Source organism: Nipponia nippon, unplaced genomic scaffold (assembly GCF_047370975.1).
Source record: "Nipponia nippon isolate SJK-2023a ecotype South Korea unplaced genomic scaffold, ASM4737097v1 scaffold_1, whole genome shotgun sequence".
Taxonomy (NCBI): Eukaryota; Metazoa; Chordata; class Aves; order Pelecaniformes; family Threskiornithidae; genus Nipponia; species Nipponia nippon.
Window position 1 is genome coordinate 71070029 of NW_028262290.1, and position 20360 is coordinate 71090388.

At 42.0% G+C, this 20360-nt stretch overlaps 1 protein-coding gene across 8 annotated transcripts in view; it reads right to left on the bottom strand.

The window, feature by feature from the left end:
- Positions 1–20360, bottom strand: part of LOC104013413 (poly(rC)-binding protein 3) — a 545963-nt gene that overhangs the window by 319806 nt on the left and 205797 nt on the right. The window contains exon 1 of one of the 8 annotated variants that reach the window (XM_087759293.1): positions 15697–15712. The exons of the other annotated variants lie outside the window; for them this stretch is intronic. The gene's annotated coding sequence lies outside the window, so the exon portion shown is untranslated. Of the gene's footprint in view, positions 1–15696; positions 15713–20360 lie in introns of those variants that run through there. 8 annotated transcript variants of the gene reach the window in all.

Sequence of the window (20360 nt, forward strand, 5' to 3'; positions counted from 1 at the left end):
TCCTAATATCCAACCTAAACTTCCCCTGGCACAGCTTGAGGCCATTCCCTCTTGTCCTATCGCTCGTTACTAGGGAGAAGAGACCGACCTCCACCTCGCTACAACCTCCTTTCAGGTAGTTGTAGAGAGTGATAAGGTCTCCCCTCAGCCTCCTCTTCTCCAGGCTAAACAACCCCAGCTCCCTCAGCCACTCCTCATAAAACTTGTGCTCTAGACCCTTCACCAGCTTCGTTGCCCTCCTCTGGATATGCTCCAGCACCTCGATGTCCTTCTTGTAGTGAGGGGCCCAAAACTGAACACAGTACTCAAGGTACGACCTCACCAATGCCGAGTACAGGGGCACTATCACCTCCCTGGTCCTGCTGGCCACACTATTCCTGATAAAAGCCAGGATGCTGTTGGCCCTCTTGGCCACCTGAGCACACTGCTGGCTCATGTTCAGGCGGCTGTCAACCAACACCCCCAGGTCCTTTTCTGCCAGGCAGCTCTCCGGCCACTCCTCCCCAAGCCTGTAGCGTTGCATGGGGTTGTTGTGACCCAAGTGCAGGACTCGGCACTTAGCCTTGTTGAATCTCATGCAGTTGGCCCCGGCCCAATGATCCAGCCTGTCCAGGTCCCTCTGCAGGGCCTTCCTACCCTCCAGCAGATCAACACTTCCACCCAACTTGGTGTCATCTGCAAACTTACTGAGGGTGCACTCGATCCCCTCATCCAGATCATCAGTGAAGATGTTGAACAGGACTGGTCCCAACACTGAGCCCTGGGGAACACCACTCGTGACCGGCTGCCAACTGGACTTGGCTCCATTTACCACCACTCTCTGGGCTCGGCCGTCCAGCCAGTTTTTAACCCAGCGTAGAGTGCACCCATCCAAGCCGTGTGCAGCCAGCTTCTCCAGGACAATGCTGTGGGAGACTGTGTCAAAGGTCTTACTAAAGTCCAAGTAGACAACATCCACAGCCTTCCCCTCATCCACTAAGCAGGTCACCTTGTCATAGAAGAAGAGCAGGTTAGTGAAACAGGACCTGCCTTTCATAAACCCATGCTGGCTGGGTCCAATCCCTCGGTTGTCCCGCACTTGCTGCATAATGGCACTCAAGATGATCTGCTCCATGACTTTTCCCGGCACCGAGGTCAGGCTGACAGGCCTGTAGTTCCCCAGATCCTCCTTCCGACCTTTCTTGTAGAGGGACGTCACATTTGCTAGCTTCCAGTCAACTGGGACCTCCTTGGTTGACCAGGACTGCTGATAAATAATGGAGAGTGGCTTGGCCAGCTCCTCTGCCAGCTCCCTCAGTGTCCTCGGGTGGATCCCGTCTGGCCCCATGGACTTGTGTGCATCCAGGTGGAGGAGCAGGTCAGTGACTGCCACCTCTTCGACAACTGGGCCTTCACTCTGCATCCTATCTCCATCTCCCAGCTCAGGGGCCTGAAAACCCCGAGGATGACCAGTCTGACTATTAAAGACTGAGGCAAAGAAGGCATTAAGTACCTCAGCCTTCTCCTCATCCTTTGTGGCAATGTTTCCCTCTGCATCCAACAAAGGAGGGAGATTCTCCCTGGCCCTCCTTTTGTCGCTGATATATTTATAAAAACTTTTTTTGTTGTCTTTAACGGCGGTGGCCAGTTTAAGTTCCAGCTGTGCCTTCACTTTTCTGATCTTCTCTCTGCATATCCTCACAACATCCTTGTAGTCCCCCTGAGTCACCTGCCCCTTCTTCCAAAGGGAGTAGGCTCTCCTTTTTTTCCCGAGTTCCAGCCAAAGCTCTTTGTTCGGCCAGGCTGGTCTTCTCCCCTGCCTGCTCGACTTGCGGCACATGGGGACGGCCTGCTCCTGTGCCTTTGAGCTTTCCTTCTTGAATAATGTCCAGCCTTCCTGGACTCCTTTGCCCTTCAGGACTGCCTCCCAAGGGACTCTGTTAACCAGACTCCTAAACAATCCAAAGTCTGCCCTTCTAAAGTTTAGGGTAGCAGTCTTGCTGACCCCCTTCCTTACTTCTCCTAGAACTGAAAACTCTATCATTTCATGGTCGCTGAGCCCAAGACAGCCTCCGACCACCACATTGCCCACCAGGCCCTCTCTGTTTATAAACAGCAGGTCCAGTGGGGCACCTCCCCTGGTTGGCTCGCTTACCAGCTGCGTCAGGAAGTTATCTCCCACACGCTCCAGGAACCTCCGAGACTGCTTCCTCTCTGCTGTGTTGTAGAGAGAAAACTCGTGGGTTAAGATAAAGATAGTTTAAGAGGTAAACCAAAAGCTGCGCATGCCAGCAAAGCAAAACAAGGAATTAATTCACTACTTCCCATGGGCAGGCAGGCAGGCATTCAGCCATCTCCAGGAAAGCAGGGCTCCATCACACGTAAGGGTTACTTAAAACACAAAACACCATCACTCTGAACATCCTCCCCTTCCTTCTTCTTCCCCCAGGTTTTTATGCTGAGCATGACGTCATATGGTATGGAATATCCCTTTGGTCAGTTGGGGTCAGCTGTCCCAGCTGTGTCCCCTCCCAGCTTCTTGTGCACTCCCAGCCTACTCACTGGTGGGGTGGTGTGAGAAACAGCAAAGGCCTTGACTCTGTGTAAGCACTACTCAGTAGTAAATAAACCATCCCTGTGTTATCAGCACTGTTTTCAGCACAAATCCAAAACATAGCCCCATACTAGCTACTGTGAAGAAAATTAACTCTATCCCAGCCAAAACCAGCACAAAGCCATATATAGATACCTGTATACAGATATACGTTTCCTTCTACTGCACCATGCAGAAGAACATAACTCCAAGTAGACCAAATCTGATCAGATGAAACCAAAGATGTAATCAACCTACCATCCTGCACCCTGAAAGTGGTCAGTAAAAGGAAGAAAGTTAAGAGAGGTCACGAATATCTGAGTGGTATATGTACCCGACAGGAATACAAGCAATCAAACCCCAGTTACCAGCGGAGCACTTTGGGTAACTCTCCAGCAAATTCACCAGATCTCAGCAACCATAACAGAGCTCCATGGTTTGCTGCCTCTCAGCTGCAGCATTATCTTTTGCTAACACCCATCAATCCAGACCTACACCCTGCTGTAATGTTGACCCACACCACACAAAGATTTCATGTATTTGCTGCTTCCACTTCCAGGCAGGTCATGCACTGTGAATGCCCATCATTAGTAGCAACCTGTTTCGAAGAAAAGAATCAGCAACGCTGTCTGTGACTTGCTGGCACTGTACCCCACTGAGTCCAAGGTGGGTCTGGATGCATACAAAGAGCCCCTTTGCTACTTCTTGTCTAACATAACATACTTTGCTTGCTATTGGCAAAGAACAGTTGAAGACAGAAGGTGCCTAAATTCAATAATTTTTTCCAACCATTTTGAGATTAACAGACCCTTAAAAATTTCTCAGTGGAAGCACTGTAAATTCAAGCTCATTGACAACAAAGTTGCTTTTCTCAGTTAGGCTTTAGTAGTAGCTCATGGATCTCCAGGCCTGTGCAAACCATATAATGAAAAACAATGCCAGTGAATTAGGAGGCCTTTTTCTTTCAAGCCCTGTCACATGCATTGTTTTTTATTAACACTAAGCATACCATAGTTATACTACTAATGAAATCAAATATAATGATATAATACATACAAATTCTTTATCCAAGAGATCCTGAAATAGAATAAAACTTCAGTTGCCTCACTTTGAAGTTAGGAAATCATCATCATGAGTATTTGCTTTGTAGAATTGGAATTTAAAAAAATCCCACTCTGATACTGAAAACTCCCTTCAAAAAAGCTATTTTCTTACAAGGTTGTCTCAGACATAGTATTCCTTCTGTTAAAAATAAACAAGGAAGATACGCCAGCGAGCAAGTTCCAAACATCCACTACTTCTACCTTGAACACGATTTTTTTTGCACTGCTGTTTTCCATTTCAAGTGAAAAGGCATCCTCCAGGGATTGCTCTGCACCCAAGTAGAAGATGCAATTAAAAACCACTATTAAAACGTTATTGTTTCTCACAGACAGGTAGAATAACACTCAGTCTTGTGCAACCTGAATATGAATGAACTCCTACTGTATCCCATAATATTTGGCTCTGTTCATCAGAACTGCAGGTACCTGTGTGCTCAAAAGGTAAAACAAGGATAGTGAAGCTGATAATAAAGAAAAATCAGGACCTAGGCTGGCAGGCCAATAGGAAATAATGCCTAGTCAATAACAAATAGCTTCTATCTGGACATATGTGTTCAGTATATTTCTGATTTTAAGAAATTTTCATGAAACATATACAGATGCTTTGTTTTAAACAAAACCAGTTCCCTTCATCTACTAAATGAAGCACTTAAGCACAGTAAACAACCTTTAAAATATATTTTTGTTTAAAAGATTTATATGTGCATGGTGTATGGCATTAGTAGGGAAAAAAAAAAAAATAAGACAGATGTAACGTCCACTATTCACTACTCTACCTTTGACTACCACTGTCAGTAGTAGTCACTGTCTTTACAGAAAGAGTAAATGAGCAAGGGAACAGCAGCAATATTTCCTCAACAGCAAAGGGACTTCCCAAGCCAAAATTTGTGTCTATACCTTTGCTCTGATAGCACTTCAGGGGGCTTTTGCCAAGAATTCATTAAATGATTTCACAGCATGGTTGTGTAAAAGAATTTCTAACAGTTTTAAATTTTTTTTGAAGCCTTTCAGGTTGAAAAATTGTGTTTGATACACCCTGATTCCTTGCACCATGAGAAAAAAGAATAAATAATTTGTGTTGTTCTTTTCCACACTGTTCAAGGTTAGATAAAACACTATTGCTCAGTTATGCCTATTGTAAAGTTGAAATGTGTCAGTGAACTTCACCTCCTCATATATGGAAGTTGTCTCATACTCTGGATTGCTGGCCTTTTTATTATTTTCTAATATTCCTCTTTCACTTTTTGAGGAAGAAGTCCAGACCAGCATGAAAATTTCAATATGTGAACACACCATGGATTTATGCAAGTATATATGCAACACCATGATGACATTTTCTGGTTTGTTCACTATTCTTGCTTACTAGTACCCAATTTTGACTGTTGCCGAGTTTGAGGAGACCTTTTCAAGGAGCTATATACAGCATTGCTCCAAGACCTACTGTCTAAATGCTAATAGCTAATTTCAGGACCATCAATGCAATATGTATACTGTAGGCTGTTTCCAAATATGAATTACTTACATTACTTGAATATGAAGTTTTATCTGCTATTTTACTGAAAAATCACTCTATAACAAAGTTTTCCTACAATTTTTTGCAACAAGGGTTAGTTCTTATTACCCTTAATCATTTGGTTTCATCAGCCAAGTTGGCCACTTCTGTGTTATCCCCATTTAAAGTACTCATTTTAATAATCTACTGAACCTAATGAAAAAAGAATTAGGGCTTGAAGACAATAAAGAACTAGTGAACCAAACATTTTGATAGTAAATATATGGGAGAATGATTTCTCTTTGACATGGAGAGCATCCGATTTCTGCTGATCAAACTGTAGAGTAAGAAAACGTCTTTACACATTTTGTTAGGACTACAGTGCTTTTGTAACTAAGTAAAATACAAAAATCCTGATAAAAATATTTTCAAACAATTTGTTTGGATTTAAAGTAAATAAATATTTAATCCAGTATAAGTAAATATGTAGAAGGTAAGTAAAAATACTATTTGTAATGCTCATGAAGTTATCTTAAATCAACAGAATATTGCACCTTGCTTTTACAGTAGGAGTATGTATACTTACATACTTAAAAAATGAATGTACAAATTATGTGCTTTATGGATTAAGAAGGATATTAAAGAATTGGCTCTTTGATGCTCTTTTCCTACAAAATATCCTGAAACCTAGCGTTTTTCTTGTTTCTGTCATGATGGTGCTGCACACCTGAGAGAATGTGGTTGTTAGAAGTGACTTGATTTTAGTACTAAAGACAAATCTCTTTCTATGCATAAGTACTAAGTACCTGTGTGTGACTATTTTAAGGGGGTGAACCAACTACGCACAAAAAAAGGAAACAAAATTTAACAATTTAATCTTAATTCAGGAGTTAAATTTAGAAACTACATTGCTCTCCATCCATTTTTCGAGCTCATATTTCCAACTGAAGTCCTAGACGGCATAAAGAAACTGAAAAGTTAAACATGCAGTCCACTTATGCATAAGTTACAACATACAGTAAAAATCAGTTGTAAGGTTGAGGGGACTGTGTGGTCTCACTCTGAATGCAGCTCTAGGAGGACTACGTAACAGAACAGAAAAAGTAATTTATGCACACAGTAAATGATCATCAGCTTGCAGAAGGGCCCCCATGGATTTTGCCATTTGATCTTCCACAAATAATTCTAGAGAAAGCCCCAAATTAATCCGGTCGAGCAAATGCCAGGGAAGGATCAAGCTGAAACACTACATGGTATTCTTGGTAAACACAGGAATGGCACTGCTGCTCAGATCACAGTATGCAATTGCACTGGGAAATGTGAAAACTCTCAATAATAATATCTTACTACAATTAAGTTTAAAAGCCAGAAACCAGCACATTTTGGCCAGATAAAGACATGTGGTCACGGTCCAGATCTGCAAACATATCTAAGCACTTCACTGTTATTTAACACTCTCAACATGAGATTGGCTTATGAATGCTTTTGTTGGAAAGATGGTCTCCGTGCTTCCAGCTTCCAATACCTACTGCTGGCCCATGGCTCCCACACAGCTGGGCAATTTCATTCTACTTAGCAGAGAGACCACAGCTAATTAAAAGCAATGTAGTCTTTTGGAAGGCAAAGAAAGGAGAGTATTAAACCTTTCCATCACTTCAAACCACAATGCTCAGATTCAGTCTCTGCTAACAATTTTGGAGTAAACAAAGCCACAGTGACTGCAAAACATAGGCTTTAAAAATATTTGAAATATATTGAAATCATGGATATATTTAAGTGTCACTTTCTTGTTTCTTAGAACAGTTCTATAGACATTTTGAAACCTTCAAAGGAAAAGAAACATGCCATAAACTGCAATATCTCCAGCCTTTGAAGTACATGTGGGAGACAACTCCAGCTAAGAGAAATGTTGCTAGTAATGACAGCGTACATTTAACTACAGTTAGGCTGCAATACATCCCTTCTTCAGATAGGCAACTGTTGTTTTCCCTACCACCAATCATTCCCAGCTGTAAGGATTTTGCAAGTTATCTCCTGCAGATACCCAAGTCAGAACAAAAGACATGAATGTTCTTTGGTACTGATGGCTTTCAGTCCTAGAGGTGAGAGACCTGGATTAATTTAATTCATTTCACTAAGAAAAAAAAAAAAAAAGGCAAAAAGTTATGCAGGTCCTCTCCTTCCCCAACTGCATTAATCTTAGGTGAATGCTACAAGTAATTAGCCCTGACTTGTGCTTCCAGCACTGTCCTTGTCCAGATAAGTCAGAGACTTTATTAAGGAAATCACATAACTGCTGTCAACCACTCCATCTTATTGAGCTTTACTACCATTTTTTTGTCTTGGAAAACAAATTTATCAGTGCATTCAGCCTCCTCTGAATCCCCACACTGCTGCATTGCCAGACATTGGAAAAAGAAGTTTTTCCAAAACTGCTGCTGTGCTCTTACCCAGGCTAGTCAATGGGTGACACTACAAGGGTGTAAAAGGACCTAGCTCTTATTCAAACACTCAGTCATCTGAAGATCTACATATGAGAAAGACAGTTGTCAGAATCTAGACATTTTACAAGGAGAATATTGAAAAAATTTCTAATTGCTGACTTAGAGCTTTGCAGTATGATATCTGTGAAGAAAACTACTACAGTGCAAGTTCAAGAGAATGGTAAACTGTAAACTCCTGATAACAAAGGAATAGTTACTGTTGTCTTTTTTTTTTTCCCAAAAGATAATCCCAACAATAAAAGTTTGTGAGTTCTTGTTTTATAACTACAGGAAATATTTTTCATTTTTAAAAGGAAGAAGCTCATTAATGTACTGATGACAATCCTAAATATTTCAAGATTCAAAAGAAATGTTGGAATCAATTAAACAATTTTCCACCTTGGAAACTTATTTTCATACAAAAGAAAACATCTTCACGAAACAAAGGCTTCTAGGGTGTTTAAGACTCCACTCATAAAACAGGAAGTAACATAAGTTGCTTCAGAAAATACAATTTTTAAAGAGTATATTTTGTAAATCACAAAACGCTCAAGAATATTTCTTTTTTATTGATTTTTCAACATTACATAATATTGAACTAAAATGATGTCTTCCACTATGTGGAAAGCGGGAGGAGAAAAACATATATCTTGAACAAGATCTGATTTTGACTTTGCAATCATGTTTATTCCGTACAGAAAGAAAGAAATGCATATTTTTTTTTTGTGAAAAAGTAAATTTTTGTTGGGGGTGAAACAGCACAGAAAAGTAGCAAATGTTTTACCAGGAAATCTCTCAAAAACTTTTTTAGTTTCACACTGATTCAGTGCCCTTTTTATCTGAACATCTTGCCTGTGCACCTTACAAATTTCCTAGCTGTTATAATTCTCCCAGACTGATAGCTCCCAGCAGAGCCAGGTAGCAGCGGGGCCTCATCGTGCCAACTACAATACAAAGCACAATGGCAGACATTTTATCTGCCCCAAATTGCTTATAATCCAGTGGCTGTGACACATGGCTGACTGGTGATAGTGCAATCACAGCTGTGAAACAGGCCCTTCCCCAGTAACGTTGCCACTATTTCACACAAAGGGTTAAAGTAATATTTATTAATCCCAGGCAGAAAGGTTTCATTCTGAAGACAATCAAGCATTTGAAATCTCTCCAGCCACTGACTACTCAGGAAACCAACACATTACCCAGGCTCCAGGCTCTACTTTCACCGGCGGAGTGTACACAGAGCCAGCGTGCTCCGCAGCCCTCTGGAAGCTGTCTGGGCAGAGTCCTTTTAGACACAGTTATTTCATTTGGCAAAAGCAGCTGAGGCTTTTCATTCCCTGTGCAGTATTTCTGCTCCCAAATTGCAAGTGATCATAATTTCATGAGAAGCAGTTTAGAAACGGAAAAAAATACCCCAAACCCCAGGTTTGCTACTTTCTCTATGTAGAAAATTGTAAGCTTGCTCCAGAGGTTGCTTGCTGCATACCTGCATTTACTGCAACACTAAATAAATACCCTAGGTTTGTCTCCACCTTCCTTTTCAAAAATGGAATCAGAATTTTTGCACACTTGCTCATCTGCAACGTTGGGACCTCCTGATAATCTTTAGTTTGAATGATCCGTGAACTGCAGTCTCCAATACCCCACTGATTAACCACAGGGTTGCCAGTTTTGTCTTGTAGGCATAACTAAAAATGGATTTTAAATTACACTAGTACAGAAGCAGTGCTGTTTCCATCCATACCTTGCACCCACAGAAGGTTTTTGCCCCTTCAGAGTTAATTTGGCATTCAGCCAAAAAAATGTAAATGGCACTGCCTAGCAAGGAGGAAGCAACCCCTAAAACTGATTTGCTTTAGAGGAAACTTCTGCTCTGCTGATGGTGGGTCCCTTTCAGAAGATTTGTCTCCCGTCACTCCACCCTGCCCTTTGGCAGCTGGAGATGGTTTTTGGTCAAGTCTCTCTTCAAGCAGTAATAAAAAGATAAAAAAAAATTTATCATACAAAAACCTGACACATGAATAATTGGCTGCTGTTTAACACCTGCTTAATTATTACACCCAGGCTATATCTTTTCTACAGGCATTTTTAATTTATCTTTAAGAGGATTTATGGGATGGATACGCTATCTGAAAAACAGATGATGAGGTCAGTGCAGCCCAAGGTATTTCATTTCAGCTCTTACAATTAATACACACACCGGAACTGCTGGAAAGATCTCAGAAGAGCAGGAGATTTGTCAAGCGCTCTCCCTCTCTCCCACGTGCATTTGCAAGGGGAGGTAATGGAAGACCCACAGCAAGTATACCAATGTTGTGCAAATTAGAAAGCCACAGATGGACAGCTCTGGGAGAGAATGGTGCAAACAAACATGCCACAAAGAAGCGCCAGGTAGAGAATTTTTTATTTCTTGCAGTAAGTTTCACCAGCGAGAAAGAACGTCTCCAGAGTACAGCTTTGCTAAATGCACCTTGTTGAGAATGAAGCGAGCTTCACTCTCTTCGTAGTTAACTTTCAACTGTCACGCCGATGGCAGAATTCATTGAACTTTTGTCTGTTTTTAAAAGAAATGCCACTTAAAACACTACCCTTTGACAAGTATTATTATTTCTATCTGCCTCAGCAAACACAAAAAGAGCAGTTCAGATGTTATGTTATTAGAGATGGGGCTGCATGGGATGAACAAGGAAAATACTAGGACATCCTATTAAACCTAAACTCCATCCACAGTGCAGTGCCGACCTGGCACCAGGGCACCACTGTGGGAGCCAGCACTCTCCCAGGAAGCCACTACTCTTTTCAACTCAAGCTTGGAAACAAGTCTCTAAGGTGATAATAATAAGGATTTGCACAGATCTACTAATACATGTATAAGCTACACTATATAGGATGCATCCTGACGGAGAGGCGGCATTATATAACTATTGTTAAAGAAAAAAGCAGCACTGAAGGGGGGTGGGGGAAGGGAAGGAAGGAAAAGAAATCTGAAAAGGAGAGACCCAGGAGATGAATTAGTAGAGAAGAGAGTCAGTGGTTTCATTTTCACTTGGCTCTCCAGACCTTGGTAAAGCCTGTAGCTCAGCTTACTACATATAGAAAAGGATATCTTCCTCCAGGTTTATTTGGTGATTTGAACTGGAAAACATTCACTTGTTGGGGGAAGAGAAAGAGGGAGGGCAGAACACCTTCCTGCTCCACTAAGACTGAAATTATATTTCAGATTCAATTAAGTCTGCACCAAAATAAAAGACACCCAATCTTGAATCTGAACTTGAAGTTAAATACACTTATATAATTTCAGCATTAGTGGTTGGACATGAAAAAGCACTTATTTAGAATCATAGAATCGTCAAGGTTGAAAAAGACCCTTAAGATAATCGAGTCCAACCGTCAACCTAACACTGCCAAGTCCATCTGTACCATGTCCTTGAGCACCACATCTATCCATTCTTTAAATACCTCCAGGGATGGAGACTCAACCACTTCCCTGGGCAGCCTGGTCCAATGTTTGACTACCCTTTCGGTGAAGAAGTTTTTCCTAATATCCAACCTAAACTTCCCCTGGCGCAGCTTGAGGCCATTCCCTCTTGTCCTATCGCTCGTTACTAGGGAGAAGAGACCGACCTCCACCTCGCTACAACCTCCTTTCAGGTAGTTGTAGAGAGTGATAAGGTCTCCCCTCAGCCTCCTCTTCTCCAGGCTAAACAACCCCAGCTCCCTCAGCCACTCCTCATAAAACTTGTGCTCTAGACCCTTCACCAGCTTCGTTGCCCTCCTCTGGATATGCTCCAGCACCTCGATGTCCTTCTTGTAGTGAGGGGCCCAAAACTGAACACAGTGCTCAAGGTACGGCCTCACCAATGCCAAGTACAGGGGCACTATCACCTCCCTGGTCCTGCTGGCCACACTATTCCTGATACAGGCCAGGATGCTGTTGGCCCTCTTGGCCACCTGAGCACACTGCTGGCTCATGTTCAGGCGGCTGTCAACCAACACCCCCAGGTCCTTTTCTGCCAGACAACTCTCCAGCCACTCCTCCCCAAGCCTGTAGCGTTGCACGGGGTTGTTGTGACCCAAGTGCAGGACTCGGCACTTAGCCTTGTTGAATCTCATGCAGTTGGCCCCAGCCCATCGGTCCAGCCTGTCCAGGTCCCTCTGCAGGGCCTTCCTATCCTCCAGCAGATCAACACTTCCACCCAACTTGGTGTCATCTGCAAACTTACTGAGGGTGCACTCGATCCCCTCATCCAGATCATCAGTGAAGATGTTGAACAGGACTGGTCCCAACACTGAGCCCTGGGGAACACCACTCGTGACCGGCCGCCAACTGGACTTGGCTCCATTTACCACCACTCTCTGGGCTCGGCCGTCCAGCCAGTTTTTAAGCCAGCGTAGAGTGCACCCATCCAAGCCATGTGCAGCCAGCTTCTCCAGGACAATGCTGTGGGAAACTGTGTCAAAGGCCTTACTAAAGGCCTTTATTTATTTCCTGGTTTATTAGCAGTTCCAGTCTCTGAAAGCTGACTTGGTTTCCCAGACACAGTTGGCAGGAAGGTTGGATTTTCAGCTTGTGAGATACCATTATTTTCCTTCCCACCACCCCCACCACGTCTTTACATCAGAAACAAACTATTTGTAAATTACCAATAAACCAGAAACTCAAACAGATTTTTAATTCCAGAAAAAAAACAGAACATAGTTTCTGACACAAAATACCCTCCATTATTTGGCTGTGTCATCTTTATGCCAGTTGAATGAGAGAAAATTGGGGTCAAATTAAGAGATGCTCTCAGTTGCTTGATACCAATTCAAAGGTAAAGCATGGCTGAAACAGACAACTGCCTATTAAGTCTATGAAAAGGATGGATGTATTCTGAGGGGCAGAGGAGGGGTTACTATTCGACAACATTAAATGAGTGGTCTGCCAGGAGCTTTCACAGGGAAAATGCTGAGCAGCAAAGGTTGTCCAAAATGGATACAAATACGTTGTCAAGCCACTGTGACAGATCCATTATGGGTGAGCAGCTTAGCAAAATGAACTCGATCTCAACTGTCTCGTAATATAATTGCCACAAGCTCAGAAGGACTTGAGCTTCCAGTTCTCCCATCCCTTCCCCTGAGGCTAGCAAGAGAGCTGGCAACAAAGAGAAGCAGCGGGTCAAGGAAAGCCTTATCCACAAGAAAAACCACCCCAGGAAAGACTCTCCTGTCACATGCCAAATCTGCCATGCTGTGAGACTACATGCTTTCAAACACATATGCTCTCACGGTTGCTCTCTCTCCTTGTCCAGCTGCAGAAAAGAAACTTCAATGCACTCACAAACAATACATTTGTTTGCATATGCTGATTTCTCAAGTTACACCAAAACGTCATAGCACATGACATTTTTTTCCTACAGTAAACTAATGAAAGAGAACAGGTAGCAACTTGAAACTTGTTAATGACAAGTTAAATGTCATTTTCCTGGAGGTATACTGGAGTAATACTTCCAAATTCAATCTATGATATATACATGTGACATATATAGGTAAGTGAAAGCCAGGGCTTTTAAAATGTATTCAATTTTCAAACACAGGATATTTAACACAAAATTAAGTTTTATGATAACAGTTAAGATCACGTTACAATTTTTGCTCACACTGATGTGATTGTTGAGCAAAAAGCATTTCAATATATGCTGAAATCTCTTTAAGGTCTCAAGAATGTGAGCCTGGTGATTTACTGAGCCATGGCATCAGCAAGCAACTCACCAGCCAAACTCAAAGGATCTTCAGAATAACCACAGTAGCAAGGCAGCAGGGGAGGGACTGAAAAAGGTGAAGTATGTTATCTCTGCTCTTCAGGAGGATTTCTCTCACACTGTGATGAATTTATTAGGAAATGTAGTCATTTACAAGATTTCCTTTTATTTCTTCCCTTTAAAATACCAAGCTTTGCCACTCTCTTCAGGTCCATCCACTCCAAGAGAACTGCTAGAGCAGACACCAAAGTTTCACAGAGGATCTCTTGCTAATTCAGCATAGTCCAAGCATTACCACATGTGTAGATCCAAGTGCAGGGACATGTGGAGAAGTGTATCAGAACAAAGGCTCAGACAAACATGCCCTCCTAACCAACAGGAGCAGAGACTAAAGTGCAGTATGTGCCCTCATTGTCGACTACTCCACTTTTTATTAAAATCCAACCCTGGCCTTGCTCCAAATTGCATGTTTGATGCCACAAAATAGGAAGAACAGCAAGGACTCCCTCCTGGCTAATGAACAGCTAGCTCTATATGTTGCTCCACAGGACCAGATACTGCTGAGAAAGCACACAAAGGAAAAGTTTCATGCACAAACCTGATCACACAAGAATCACTTTTACCTCTTTCCTCTCTCTCTTTCTGCTCTCCTCCCTCCCTATTTTCCAATGCTGCAGCACAAGAGCAATCCACCTGTGGGTGAGGTCTTACTGCAGAAACACTGTTTTACCTCTCCACTCAATAAATAGGCTGACAGCTGACACTATGGCTCCTAACCTTAGCCAAGGTCCAACAGTGAGTTTCCTGCCATTGCAGCCCAGGCAATGCTGCGTGGCTCATTCATGGGGTGAGGATCCCTCGGTCATAGCCAGGAGTTGGTCAACATTCGTAATACCAACCAAGTACTTTCTCACGTAGTTGCCTAAAGGACTCTAAAGTCACCTGAGTAATTCAGCAACCATTTCCACTCCCCACCCACCCACCCATTTTGTAAAGCACATGGTCCAGCATTTACTACAATACTATTTTTTAACATCTATGTACCTTGATATTTGCAGGAGTGAGTATACGACTGCCATTTCTAGCTTTGGAGAGTTTTTGAGATGAAGAAGGGCATTTGCTTTTCTTAAACTAGCCAAGTCCTCACTGGCCAGGATTTTTTTTTGTGGTTTTGTCTGTTTTTTGGGTTTTTTTTTTTAAACATAAATAGTTATATTATTGTCATGAACTCTGATTAGATATCCAATCTAATGGACTGAAAATTTGCACATAAGTCTCAAAGGACTGTATTGGATTATCAGCACCATTTGATAAAAGTAAGTGCTCTCCAATTTTTCAGTGTGCCCATATTAAATGAAAACAGATATCAACTTATGGAAACATTTATCTGAACTAAGTTACCATTGTCAAATAATAACCTTATGAGACTGGATAAAGAAAAAGCCATTAACATAAACTGGTAGACTGCCATGAAACCGAAGGAGAAAGATAATGAGACATCAAGCAGACTAGCATTAACTAAAAAAAAAAAAAAAAAAAAAAATACCCAAACAACTCACAGATAAAAAAAATTAATAAAACAGCCTCCAGTCTTCAGTATTTACTGTACATATAATGCCAGGTTGTTATTTTTACTGACATCTTTCTGAGCCTCTGTACATTGCAGTGCCCCCCTAATAGAAACAACACTGGCAGAACAGAAATAGCCTCATTTTCAGGAGCTCTATCTCCCGTAAAAGCTTGTTTTAGTTTTCCTCAACTCCCAGTTCAACTCTGTGAGGAACAGTACTCAACATATGGCTGCTGAACCATAAATACTGAAATCACTGTAATAAGTAATTCTAATAATCAATTTAAAAGCAAAGCAATATAGAAAGCAAACCCAAAAAAATTAAAAATTAAAATTAAAAATTAAAAATAAAACCTGGATATGGGTAAATCCCTTCATGTGTTCAGTTATTGTGGTTAACACATGCTAAGCATGTTAAAGACACTGTGTTAAAAAAAAAAACCAACAAAAACCAAGAAAAAAATCAAGGTTCAGCAAGATATGCTTATAGCAACCTCTTTTTTTTTTTTTTTAAATGAAAATGTGTAAAGAAGATGAAGATCATCTTGTGATGACTAATTTTTAAAGGTGAATTTGCTCTGACTTCTTACACATATAGCGCATATTCACTGCACAATTTACCTTATTGAGCACCTCTCCTGCACTTTTGAACTATACATGGATGGTGCTCCTCCATTTTCTAAACACACTAGTTATCAGCATTATTCCCTAACAAATAAGAAACTTCACAATTACCTTCAGCAGATTAGATTCTCTTCTGCCATCCTTAGAGGACCAGTCTGAACTTGGCCTCTATGTCTCTGATTTCATCCCCTTTGTCCTTTTGCTCTGTTCAAGCCATGCAATCAGTAATTAAAGCAGAATGAATCAAGATGGGGAGCTACCATCACAACAGGTAATGAAGCGCTAGGAACAAAAGAAACGCAATGCACTGAGCCAGGGATAACGAAGGATGGGGGTTTTTTTTGTATTTCTTCACTTTCCCACCCCCTGAGGGTTCAGGGTTCATGCCCCTGTATAGCTTGATGGCATTAGGGTACACTGTGCACCGGTATCCACTAGAGCCTTATACTCCTGTGGGTCTGATATGCCAGGCCATCGAATTCACATGGTCCGGTAAACCCAGGTGTCCCTTTCCTCCACCTGGTTGGAGGCAGGGCCCCTCTAGTCCTGGTCACAGTATTCATTGTAAATGCAAAACAAAAGTCCCTTTATTAAGATTGGAAGTAAGATCAGCCCTTCTACTCCGTCTGGGGAACTCCTCACTGGAAAATGGAGCAGCAATTTTCCTGGAAGAACCCCCTTTTGTGATTGTTTTTCCTTGCAACTCACATACTCATGCCTCTAGGGTCGAGGTAGGTTTTCCATCCCACTTCCTCATGTCCTCTCTGTGGTCAGGCAGGTAAAACAGCAGGGTGGCCTGTGGTGTGTATCCACTATACCCTCTCTTTTGAGCAGAGGGATTCTTACTCCTAATGGCTGAGATAACTGGTCTATATGGGTGGGGACTAGGACAGATCCTCTTCGAGTTGCTGGACCTTTCAGGACAGTTTCTCCACAACTGAGATGTGGAAGGAAGAGAGACTTTCTTCGTATTGACGAAGTTGGCCACTCAATTCATCCACCGTTTGTTCCTCTCCATCTTCCCAGGTCATTACTGCCAGTGAGCTGGCATATGACAATGGTGCATTCCGTACGAACTTCTGCCACGTGAGTCATGTGCACCTGACTTCATCTGGATCTTTGGATAACTGCTCGTTGTTCAGGTCATCATAAATCACCTTCAGCACAGCTAATTCCCTCAGGTACTGGATACCTCTCTCCATGGCAGTCCACTGGCCTGGGTGACGTATAGCATCTTCCTTGAAGGGATACCTTTCCTTCATAGCTGACAGGAATCACCTCCAGAGGCCGAGGGCTTCTGCCACTTTTCCAATTTTTTTGTTAATGCTCCTTTCCCTAGAAAGGTATCCCAGCTACTTGGCTTCCCCACCGTCTAATTCCAGGCTACTGGCCCCATTATTCCAGCATTGGGGCAGCCAGGTGACGATGTGCTCACCTGGACGATGACTGAAATCTTTTTGCATGTCTTGCAGCTCACTTGGGATAGGTATTGGCTGGTTACCATCTCATTTATGGGTTCTGCTTCTTCCTCCTCCTGTTCTCATGATGGCCCTGGTTCATCTTCATCCCTTAATAAATGAGCTGCTTTTCTTCTATATTTCTTCTTGTGTATAGGGGCGACTGATACTGTCATGGGTTGGTTCTCTGGTTCAGCTGCAGTACCTGTCTCTGGGGCTGGAGTAGCTGCAGTGCCTGTCATTTTGTCATCAGATCCAGAGACCTTCTTGTCCCCTTGAAGGTTCTGAATAGTGTTGAACAGGGCTTGGTAGGCATGGGCCAGGCCCCAGCACATTGCAGTGATTTGTGTCTTCTCTGGAGTTGCCAGGGTAACAACATACTTTTTCCAAATACTTTACTAGCTTTTCCGGATTCTGCACTTGTTCAGGGGTGAAGTTCCAAAACACCGGAGGTGCCCACTGTCCTAGGTACTTGCCCATACTATCCCACGTATCGTGCCACTCATAACTATCCAGCCTTGGGGCAGATCTCTGGCTGATATTCTTATACTGCTTGTTAACCTTAGACAAAACCAAAACAATATTCCCGGGAAATGCCAATAGAAGTATCTTATCTACCCAAGGATGTTCAAGATACTGAAAAGTTGTTCTAATGAAGGAGAAAACATCATAGAAGAAGGTGGCAAAGTTGCCATTCTGTATTTCCTCCCTAAAAATCCTCTCAGCGGAAGAGGTATAATCGTTAGTTGTCTCCATGAGGTGGTACCCGAAGTACAGTAATGGCTTCAGTACAAAGCCCAAATACCAGATAACGCTCAAGGCCAGGGTTTTAATAACAAATCTATCAGGCAAAACATCACTAATCACGGCAGATCACAACAAACTGCAAAACACACCACCAATCATTAACACGTCCAGCAAAAAAAAGAGCATGGTGCAGATCAGATAAACTAATATCAAGAACAGATGAATCAATATTGTGACCAGCAACTGTTAACAGATGCAAGTTCCTTAATATGCTCTGGTTAATCTGCTGTTATCTCAAACCCTTTGTGTCCTATATTGGGCACAAAAAAAGGACAGTCATGCTTTAACCCTAGCTAGCAACTAAGCACCACAGAGCCACTCCCTTACTCCCTCCCACCCTGGTGGGATGGGGGAGAGAATCAGAAGAGTAAAAGTGAGAAAACTTGTGGGCTAAGAACAGTTAAATAATTGAAATAAAAGAAAGTAAAATTATAATAATAACAGAATATACAAAGCAAGTGATGCAAGATGCAATTGCTCACCACCTGCTGACCGACACCCAACCAGTCCCCAAGCAGGTGTCACTGCTCCCCTGTCAACTCCCCCCAGCTTATAGACTGAGCGTGCTGTCATATGGTATGTATGGCATAGCCCTTTGGCCAGTTTGGGTCAGCCGTCCTGGCTGTGCTCCCTCCCAGCTTCTTGTGCACCTGGCAGAGCATGGGAAGCTGAAAAGTCTTTGACTTAGTGTAAACACTACTTAGCAGCAACTAAAACAGTGTGTTATCAACATTATTGTCATACTAAATCCAAACCACAGCACTATGCCAGCTACTAGGAAGAAAATTAACTCTATCCCAGCCAAAATCAGGACAACCAGCTTCTTATTGTAGCTCCCCCACTATAACCTCTGCAACTGAGCTCTCACTTTTAGGGTCATCTCCCTCTCAGTTTCATATTTCCAACTTGCTGGAATTTCCTTTCCTGAACCAGCTGCCCATGCCTGCCTTCCCTTTTCAGCAAAGTGCTATTCCTCTTGCAAGAATAAGTCTTCTCCATTCCTCTCCCCACATAATGAGCTATATACACATCAAATCCACTGGCTGACATCTATTTTCCTGATTTTTTTTTTTTTTTTTCAGTACACTAATCATGTTACTTGCAAAAATTTTAAGTGTGTTCCATGGCTTGACAGCATTGTGTGTCTGTCACAGACTGTTATTCTGTCACCCTCGTGTTTCCAGTTTCAGTCTGTGGCAGGATTTGTATTCCATTTCCTCACAGTCAGACCTTCCAAAACATTGGACACTTGCTCCTGACACAGCAAGGGAAAAATTGACCCTGTAAATGTAGCCTCTTTTAAGGAAAGATCTATCTATAAAATGCCTAGATCTTTTATGATACAGAGATGCTCATGCACACATACATGCATACTCAACAGAAAAAAACCTCTTCTGAAAAGATGAGTTCATAGAATGTTCTCTGCTGAGATGAATCCTTCCCTTTCTGCAAGGAAGGAAAGATCTGCATATTTCTGCAGCACCATTTTTCCTTTTTCTGCTTCCCACAAGCAAGCAAGAATTGGTTTATCCAATCCATAATAAAAGGCGACATAGCAATAGAAAAATATATCCATTTCATCCGGTGTTACCAGTTGTACTTACACAACACACACACGCAACACCAATTTCCCTCATGCACTGCTGCAATATGAGTGCACTTCTCATTTGAGGAATTCATGCTCAGACCACATTAAGTGCCTGCCTGTATAATTTATCACAAGGTATTACACACACAGACGCGCAAAGTCAAACTAAGGTTCATGTTATCTAGGAAGGTATGAGTTTCTGAACTATAAATCACAACACACTGACATTTTAGAAGCTACTTAATACGCATGCAATACATAGGTCTGGATGGCAAACTGTTCTGGTGCTAAAAATATTATTATATGTTTTACGTTCCCTATTATTAAATTTACTGTCACATCATCATCCCAGTTTTGGACTGATGCTACCAGTTTGCCTTTGATGGTCAAAATGAATGAAAAACGCAAGTTAAAAAGCCCCAAATGTACTTGATACCTTGCAAAGAAGTGATGGAAGTAAAACAGACTGAATGGAGTTAAACTCTGTCCTACACAGCTTCCTAAAAGGAAAACTCTGAAGTATCAACAAAGTCCTAGAAATTTATCATCGTTAATAGAGAAAGCACTGACACCTTTTCCTACCTTCATTTTTAAATCCTAAGCATAAAAAACTGAATGTAGACAACAACATGTATTGTAAATAGGACTCAAAATCCTACCAGGAATATATATCTTGTCTAGATTACTTCAGAAAATGTTACCCCACGACTTGAAAAATTACATCATTAAGCAGTCTCCTAAACTGGATTTGAGAGATGACAAAATAATAGTTATTTGTCATTTCCATTTTTTTTTGCATACTTAGACATTTCTACTGCAAGTTTCAGTTCAACTTTGTTTGTTAGATCAACGCTACCTGATTAAATACACTTCTCCACAATGCATCTGCTGAAGTGACACAAGTAGTGCAGGACACCCTCAAT